Raw genomic sequence first — 9,469 nt, forward strand, 5'->3', positions numbered from 1 at the left:
TAAAAAGATTTTAAGAAAATGGCAGGAAAAAAAGTCATAGAGATTTAATTATTATTGAAAATAAGGAAGCCGAGATGAAACACACAAAATGGAGAAGCAAGGATAGAATTGAGAGACCGGAAAGAGAAAAAGCAAGGATAGCGATAGAGATTTATGGAAAGTGAAGAAGCGGAGATGGAGCACATAAACAAGGATAGAATTAAAAATAAAGATTTTAGGAATTGAAGAAACACATAAAATAACAAGGATAGGGAAGAAATGGCATGCAAGGAAAAAAAAACGAAAAAAGCATAGAAAAAGGAGGGGCAAAATTGATTAGAGAAAGGAAAAAAAGGCAGGGGAAGTGAAAAAGTGATAAAGTTGACGTATATTAAAAGTAAGAAAACAGATGGAACATATACAGCATAAAGAAATATTTTAGAAAAAGGAAAAGCAAACGAAAAAATTACAGAAAGAGGCAGAGAGAAGAGGCACATAAAAAAAAGGGAGGCATAAACTAAAATAGAAAAGCAAGGGTAACAGTGGAAGAGAGAAAAAAGAGCGAATAAAAAGATTTTGAAACAAAGTCAGGGAAAATGAAAAAGCAATAGAGCGATATAATGAAAGTAAGGAAGCGGAGATGCAGCACAAAATGGAGAAGCAAAGATAGAATTAGAAGACCAGAAAGAAAGAAAAGCAAGGAAAAATGAAATGCGATAGCAGTTTATGGAAAGCGAAGAAGCGGAGATGGAGCACATAAAAGTGAAAAAGCAAGGATAGAATTAAAAATGAAGATTTTAGAAATTGAAGAAACACATGAAAATGAAATAACAAGAACAGGAAATGAATGGCATGCAAGGAAAATAAACGAAAAAAGCATTGATAGAAAGACAAAGAAAAGGCAGGGGAAGTGTAAAAGTGATAGAGTTGAAGGATAAAAGTAAGAAAACAGAGATGGAACACATAAAAATGAAGAAGAGAGAATAGAAAATACAGCAAAAAGAAATATTTTAGGAAAAAAAGGCAGGCATAAATTATAAACATGAAAATAGAAAAGCAACGATAGCAGTGAAAGAGAGAATAAAGAGCGAATAAAAAAATTTTAAGAAAATGGCAGGAAAAAAAGTGATAGAGATGTAATTATTATTGAAAGTAAGGAAGCCGAGATGAAGCACACAAAATGGAAAAGTAAGGATAGAATTGAGAGACCGGAAAGAGAAAAAGCAAGGATAGCGATAGAGATTTATGGAAAGTAAAGAAACGGAGATGGAGCACATAAAAATGAAAAAGCAAGGAAATTGGAGAAACACATGAAAATGAAATAACAAGAACAGGAAATAAATGGCATGCAAGGGAAAAAAACGAAAAAAGCATTGATAGAAAGATGCAAAGAGAGAAAAGGAGTGGCAAAATTGATTAGAGAAAGGAAAAAAGACAGGGGAAATGTAAAAGTGATAGAGTTGAAGGATAAAAGTAAGAAAACAGAGATGGAACACATAAAAATGAACAAGAGAGAATAGAAAATACAGCAAAAAGAAATATTTTAGGAAAAGGAAAAAAACCAAGCAAAAAAAATTACAGAAAGAAGCAGAGAGAAGAGGCACATAAAAAAAAGGCAGGCATAAATTATAAACATGAAAATAGAAAAGCAACGATAGCAGTGAAAGAGAGAATAAAGAGCGAATAAAAAGATTTTAAGAAAATGGCAGGAAAAAAAGTAATAGAGATTTAATTATTATTGAAAGTAAGGAAGCCGAGATGAAACACACAAAATGGAGAAGCAAGGATAGAATTGAGAGACCGGAAAGAGAAAAAGCAAGGATAGCGATAGAGATTTATGGAAAGTGAAGAAGCGGAGATGGAGCACATAAACAAGGATAGAATTAAAAATAAAGATTTTAGGAATTGAAGAAACACATAAAATAACAAGGATAGGAAAGAAATGGCATGCAAGGAAAAAAAAACGAAAAAAGCATAGAAAAAGGAGGGGCAAAATTGATTAGAGAAAGGAAAAAAAGGCAGGGGAAGTGAAAAAGTGATAAAGTTGACGTATATTAAAAGTAAGAAAACAGATGGAACATATACAGCATAAAGAAATATTTTAGAAAAAGGAAAAGCAAACGAAAAAATTACAGAAAGAGGCAGAGAGAAGAGGCACATAAAAAAAAGGGAGGCATAAACTAAAATAGAAAAGCAAGGGTAACAGTGGAAGAGAGAAAAAAGAGCGAATAAAAAGATTTTGAAACAAAGGCAGGGAAAATGAAAAAGCAATAGAGCGATATAATGAAAGTAAGGAAGCGGAGATGCAGCACAAAATGGAGAAGCAAAGATAGAATTAGAAGACCAGAAAGAAAGAAAAGCAAGGAAAAATGAAATGCGATAGCAGTTTATGGAAAGCGAAGAAGCGGAGATGGAGCACATAAAAGTGAAAAAGCAAGGATAAAATTAAAAATGAAGATTTTAGAAATTGGAGAAACACATTAAAATGAAATAACAAGAACAGGAAATAAATGGCATGCAAGGAAAATAAACGAAAAAAGCATTGATAGAAAGATGCAAAGAGAGAAAAGGAGGGGCACCATGATAAAAAATGGAAAGAGAAATGAAAAAGATGGAAGAAAAGCATGGAACATGAGCAACGAAAAAGACAGCGAATAGACAGATTTTAAGAATTGGAAAGCGAAAAGAAAAAAAGGCAAGAATAGCAAAAAGCAAGGATTATTTCAGCAATAAGGAAGATTTTGGGAATTGAGGAGCAGGAGAAAGAGTGAATGGAACAAAAAACGAAAAAAGCACAAAGAGAAAGCGAACAGAAAGATTTCAAAAACGGACAGGAAAAAGAAAGTAAGAAAGCAGAGATGGACATAAAAATGAAGAAGCAAGAAAATAGGAATTGGAGAAAGAAAAAAAGCAGGAGAAAGAGAAAAAAAAAGCTCAGAGAGAAAAGGTCAAAAAGAGAAAAAGAGAAGAGAAAGAAAACCTGCTTTACCTCTCTGAAAGCGCCTGGGCTCATCCCTTCTCGCTCGCTGAGGGTGCCGATCCTCTTGGCGTCTCGGCAGCTCCTGCTGGGGCTGATTACCCGGCAGGTGCTGCCCAGCTACCTCCTGCTGGCGTTCCTCCCTCAGTTCTGGCAACGGAAGCTGACCCCTTGGGGCATCGGGCTCTGGGGATGGGGGAGCCCGCTGCCCCAAAGGTGGAAAATTTTCTCTATCTTCAGGCTGTTGTGCCTGGTGGCCATCAAAATCTTGAAGTGCTGAAAAAACCCCAAAAATTTTGTAATTAAACTGTGTTGCATAATTATGAGAGTCAATACAGAACTGTAAATCAGGTTGGCTACAAAACTTTAGAGGCAGTCAATTTGTTTTCCATGACGATAAACGTCAAGGGAAAATGATGATTATAGACTCTGCTATACATAAAAGTTTTATAGCAAAACTGAGTTACAGTGCTGCATCGACCCTAATAACACAATATAATTAATAATAATGCAACACAGTTAGTTTTTTCTGCAATTCAATTCGATGAGCATGTTGAACTTGGACGCTAATAAAACATAAGCGTAATGCTGTTATTATATATAGCGTCTAAGTTATAAACACGCTCATCGAATTGAATCATAAACAAAAAACATAAAAAATCAAGCACTTACCCATGTCGATGTCGTCCAGTATAAGCTGAAACATAAAAAAACAACTCCGTTATTAACTACTTTTTTTTTTTTAACAAAAATGAGAAAATATACTTACGTCGTTTCTCGCCATTGTTTGGAGTCGTTTGATTTTCGTTTGTTTCGCGGTCGCGGTATCTTGCTGCGCATTGGCGCGCGTGGCGTCGACCACGAACCATGTATTCATAGAGATCTCCGTCCTCAAGATATTTACCGACCACACGCGACGGTGAAAAACCTTCAGTCGGTAACAATTTTATAGGGACGGTACAGATGTTATAAATTATAGACTTTTGGGGTAGCACTTTCGATACTTTTATTTAAATATAATCATAAATAATATAATAATATAATAATACAATCCCAAAGAACTTACACTTTTCATCACTAGTGGCGCGACAATCTATTTGCACCATCCCTATATATTCTTGTATTACGGAAGTTCGTTCGTATCTTTTTGCATAAATATTCGAGAGAAAACAGAGCAATGCGGAAAATGCCAGCACTGTCACATTTGCGCTTCGACAATATTTACCTACGGTCTGAAACGTACATGATTTTTTTTAAGACATTGCACAATAACGAGCTTAATTAAATTGAAGGCACCCCATACACCATACAATATTTTGTGCAATATTATGGTGTAATATGAAACATTGCGCAATGATTGAACGAGTTTAAACAACAATTAAACAAAATTACGTGAATTGTTGAAAACTTTCAACGTGAAAACGTCAATATTAGATGGGAAACCATTCGAAACTTATCTAAAAAACTAAAAAGGATAAATCGAATGAACCTAAATGTAGAAAACCGATTAATTTCATTCATAACTTCTACGAACGATTACTTATTGAACAAAAATAATATTACGAGTAAAAAATGGAGACGTTGAAATTAACACACCTTGATACCCCCTCCATCGTTGCGATGTACATTAAAATAATACAAGTAGATGGCATTGGAATGTTAAATTGTAATTGGATTCGCCCGTTATCATATAGAATGTCGACCGTATTCGATTGAGCAATATCATTATTATACCAGCAACTGATGAGCGCAGTGTCACTAGGCTGCAACGGATACGTTACTACTCAATTCAATTTTTGTGTGTTTGGCACTATAAAAAGTGAACTAAAATACAGTTGTGTGCTCTTAATAGTCGTGTGCTCTTAATAAATAACATTTGGAGCTGCTCTGTAAAATGAGTAAGTACTATATATACTATATTTTGAACCATTGTTTGAAAGCATCTCTTCTTTCTCTATATAGTAAGTAGATGAATGATCACATAAAAAGGAAGTTTTCCTTAATGCAGATACCCAGAAACCAAATCTAACATGGAATGATGACGAAAAATCATCACGGAATGGTGACCAAAAATCGACCTCGCCAGTCAAAGAAGATAAAAAACCAGGTTATCCAATCTTGAAATATATTCAAACTTATTTTTTTTTTTATTAACAACAATTTACGAAATTCAATTGTCTTTTTTTAATGATAATGCGAACTTTTTTTTCCATAAAATGGATAATGATTTTTGTTATCTGCATCTACTATCCTACAAATACGTACATTACATACATTACATTACATCCATATTATAATTTTTCTCTCTAATTTTTCATGAATTATCAATAATGACAACAGTGAAGAAAAAAAAATAGTTTAGGCGGGACCTGTATTATTTAGTCAACTCATGATATCTTATTTTTCAGTTGACCAGGTCAGACCGCCACGATGGAAGCGTGCAGGAAAAAAATGCCAAAAAAACAAAGAAGACGCTGAAAAACGGCTCCAATTCCTTTTGAAACAATTATCGACTCCCCGTCGATATAATTAAAAAAGCGATCTCATTCAGAAAAAATAATCTTTATTCTTAATGAGGGAAGAGGACATCGAGTTATGAACTCCCACTTCGCGTGCTTATAACCGAACGCCCATCAAGTCATTTACATACCATAAAGTTCACATTAAACTGAGTAGTGCAGTGGTGAGTGAGTTAGTCTCCCGCCTATTCTGCTCTGGGTTCAAGTCCTGCCTAAACAGAATAGTTTAGGCAAAAGTGTTTTTTTTTTTTTTTTTTTCATTTTTGTTTCATTATATTATTGAAATTTATAAAATCATTTACGCGCTTTTATTGAAATCACGAATTGAATGTCAAATTAATTTTTTTGAATTTTGCAATTTTTCTAACCCTACTGACTTGGAAATTAAAATACCTATCAGAGTGTACTCGGAAAAAGACATTTATCAAAAAATAATTTAATTTAAAATGTTCCCTGCCTCATTGAAAGAGATATCGAAAAAAAATGGAATAAAATTTTTAAAACAAATTTTTTGAAAAATCGTTTTATTATACATCAAAGTTGTTTTAATAACGAGTCCATTATTTCTAATCAGCAACAATACTGCTTTGGGATTTTGTTTACCGTCGATTTGATGATTCCGAGGATCAAACGCTGCAATTGGAGAAAAACAATGCGAAAAAATCGAGAATTTTGATGAGTTTAAAATCCATGATTGCAATAATTTCCATTATCAACTAATTCGTGTAAGGGAATAAACGCGGCTGAGGAATTTGAGAATAAAAATTGGCATTGGACAAAACCCTATATTCAACGTCCGGGCTTTGAATTATTACAGCAGTTCTGGAATCGCGTTGACCTCGGATACTGGCTTAGTTGTGGGTTGTGTCTTGGCAAGAGCAGTACGAGCGAAGAAAGACGAAAAAATGACCAAACAGCTCGGACAAAATCCTCTCTACGTCAATCAATCTAGAAACATTTTTCTTCTGAACTGAAAAATACAAAATTCAATTAATCATATAATGATGACTTCGTTTCTGATTCAATTCGATAGATATTATAATACCTAAATCAAAATTTTATTCTCCGTAGATATCGCACCTTTCAGAACTGATCCATGGGATACTCGACACTCTGTAAAACCGTGTTGACCAATTGATTGTTCTTCGAAGCAAATGTACCCAAACTGTGGTTGTGGAAAAGTGCTTCATGTCGATTGAAGTCAAAAGAGTTTATCAAGAAATTGTGCACCACTTCCACTGTGATCTAAGAAATCAGAAAACTTGAATATATATTCTGATTGAGGATTAAAATATTAAAAAGTTAATGAAAATTACCATTGCGATAGTCTTAAATGAACAATGAGCGAATAATTCTTCAGGTAAAATAACCATCGGTGCCCAAAAATGTCAAATGAGTATTAATGGGCCGGCGACAGACCTCTTCCATATTTCATTTGCACTGGAGATATCATGACGATGACAAGATCTGCAATCAGAAACATTCGATTACTGTTTTATTTTGGAAAACGTTTAGCAGAAAATCTTTTATATAACTCCTTGAATTCAAATCAATAACTACTTACTTTAAAGCATTGCCACCGGAGCATGTAAGTGCTCACCCGCACTCTTCTTTTCTTTGCAGCGATTAATGTGTTAAGCCGTTGATAGAATTGTGCTTTTCTCTAAATCCTTTTCCAGACTGCATTTACTTCTTTATTCTACATTTTTGTAGCCCTTGCTCTCCTTCGTCACTCCTATCTTGGGTTGTATTTTTTACAAGAAAAGAAATTCAAAATGATGATACAATCAGAGAGAGTTGAAAGAGCGGAGGCATAGATTTTTTTCTAATTCAGAACTATATCTCGAGAAATCTTTAAACATATTCGAATCATTCTATTTTATTTTACCATCAATCCGAAATCGTAAGAGCCTTTATATCTCGGTCTTATACACTAGCTGGCAGTTTCCTGTAACATTGTTGACAATTTTCAGTTTATAATATATAATATAATATAATACACAACACTCTTGGATTCCTCCGCCTTTATTTCCATTTTTCTCTTTACTTTTTTTCACCACTTTCACTAAAACATTGTCTTGCTTTTATTATCTACTCATTAAACACACCATACGTCGATATCATCACGGATATATATATAAGTATAGACTTATGTTATGGCACCAGAAAAAAAAAATATATCTATATCTATATCAATATCGAAACTGTCATCGCGATCTTTATAACCTCATTTACACCATACCTCATACGTCACGAAAATATATAGGTATAGATTTGTATTATGTCACCAGAAAAAATATATATAGGTATATGAAATGTATTGTGGCACCAGATTTGTCACTAAAGAAATAACAAATAAACATCAAAAATGTGTGCGAAAATCCGACCCATTTTTTGATGCAATTAAAAAATAAATAATTAATATCTCTTCAACGCGTTAAGCTACAGAGTTCGAAGAGGTCGCAATCGAAAGAAAAAAAAAAATAAAAAATTCGTGAACTTGCAGTATTTGTTGACCTACTGTAATTAACTAATTATTAAAGAAACAAATTTTGAAAATTTTCGAAAACAATTGGAAACGCTATCGCTCCGCTAAAGAGTCTCTGGCAGCAACTCGTCATGTTATTATAAATGTACTTGTCTCAGAGTCGCTGCCGCGACTCTAGATTGATGATCATAGCTGGAAACCTCTTGAATCACGTTACCACAATCAGCATGAAGAAATAGTAGAAAATCATAGGACACATATTAGGCAATTAATTAATGATATGTATCGATCCGCTGCAAACCGATGGAGTGAAAATAAGGATCGGAGAGGGCAGAGCCAAACTGAATATGAAGCAAAATATGGGAAACATGAGAAATAAATTAGAAAACATTTATTCAATTTTTTAAAGTTTACAACATCATTCTAACAGTTCTGTGTGTTTTTGTTGTATTTATTCATATATATAATCTGACGCCTTCATATATATAACCTAGCCTACTGACGATATATTTACACTGCACAATATTTCTCGCACTCTGATTTAATTGAAAGATTATTTTAGTTAACGCTTATTTCCAGTCGAACAAAATAATGAAATCTTGAAAAGTTTTCGTTGACATATGCATCGCGCATTTTTTATATCCTTTTTCGCACACATATCACAGACTACATTTACGCGGCCGCTTTGATACTGGTTTAGTATATCACAAAATTTAACGAAATAAATAGTAATATGCACTTCGTTAGATGACGAAAATTATTTTTAGTTATCCCGCACGCACTTCATAACATCATAACCCCAAACGTCAACATGACGTGAAACTTCGGCTGGTGACTTTCGAGCTCTCGGCATGTGACGTCAGTCCGCGACACCGCCGCGAAGTTAGACCGAGGGACATGAGGCCTTTGATGGTATTATATACAGACATGTCAAATTTCTAAATGTGTTAGTAACTTTTGCATAATCTTGAGCCTGTGCAAAGTTTTTTCTCAGCAGTTACGCTACTGATCGTGTTGGTTTCGGGCTCATTCGAAAGAGATTTTGAAATTTAGTCTCCAAACTAATTTTTGCTTAACAAAACATCTCTTGAGCTTCGCAATTCTAGAAAATGACATGCCAGTTTTACCCCCACCACCGCGAATCGTTATATTCAGAGAAAAGATAGTCTCGGCGAGAGCCTCAGGCCAGCAGACGACAGGGCTGTCAATGTACTTGTCCCGAGACTCTACCGAGTCTCTTGATAATAACATATTGGTGCGTTACAAACAGCATTATTCATAAATCTTGTTCTTAAAAATTCGAGCATCGTCGACAAGGACGGTTTCGCAAGCCCGCCAACCCTAAAATTTAAGGGAGACGCGACGAGCGAAGTCGCTGGTACAAGCGCGCGCAATCAGTTGATCGCAAGCGCAAGGCCGCGACAGCAAAACGGCCGCAAGTCTCGGCGACGACTAAAGACTCCGGAACGAGCCCGGCGTGTGTGTGTCTTTGCCATGTAATGGTTG

At 34.6% G+C, this 9,469-nt stretch overlaps 2 long non-coding RNA genes across 2 annotated transcripts; one reads left to right on the forward strand and one right to left on the reverse strand.

The window, feature by feature from the left end:
* The first annotated feature begins 4,696 nt into the window (after positions 1-4,696).
* Positions 4,697-6,092, forward strand: LOC122409081 (uncharacterized). The gene is made up of 3 exons (XR_006260595.1): positions 4,697-4,854; positions 4,965-5,063; positions 5,365-6,092. It is a non-coding gene; the product is annotated as an uncharacterized lncRNA (long non-coding RNA).
* On the reverse strand, positions 5,989-7,684 carry LOC122409080 (uncharacterized). Its single transcript, XR_006260594.1, has 5 exons — positions 7,364-7,684; positions 7,040-7,214; positions 6,792-6,942; positions 6,556-6,720; positions 5,989-6,445 (listed from the first exon to the last, which is right to left on the reverse strand). It is a non-coding gene; the product is annotated as an uncharacterized lncRNA (long non-coding RNA).
* Between the last annotated feature and the right edge of the window lie 1,785 nt (positions 7,685-9,469).

The sequence above is a fragment of the Venturia canescens genome, chromosome 4 (genome assembly GCF_019457755.1).
Source record: "Venturia canescens isolate UGA chromosome 4, ASM1945775v1, whole genome shotgun sequence".
Lineage (NCBI taxonomy): Eukaryota > Metazoa > Arthropoda > Insecta > Hymenoptera > Ichneumonidae > Venturia > Venturia canescens.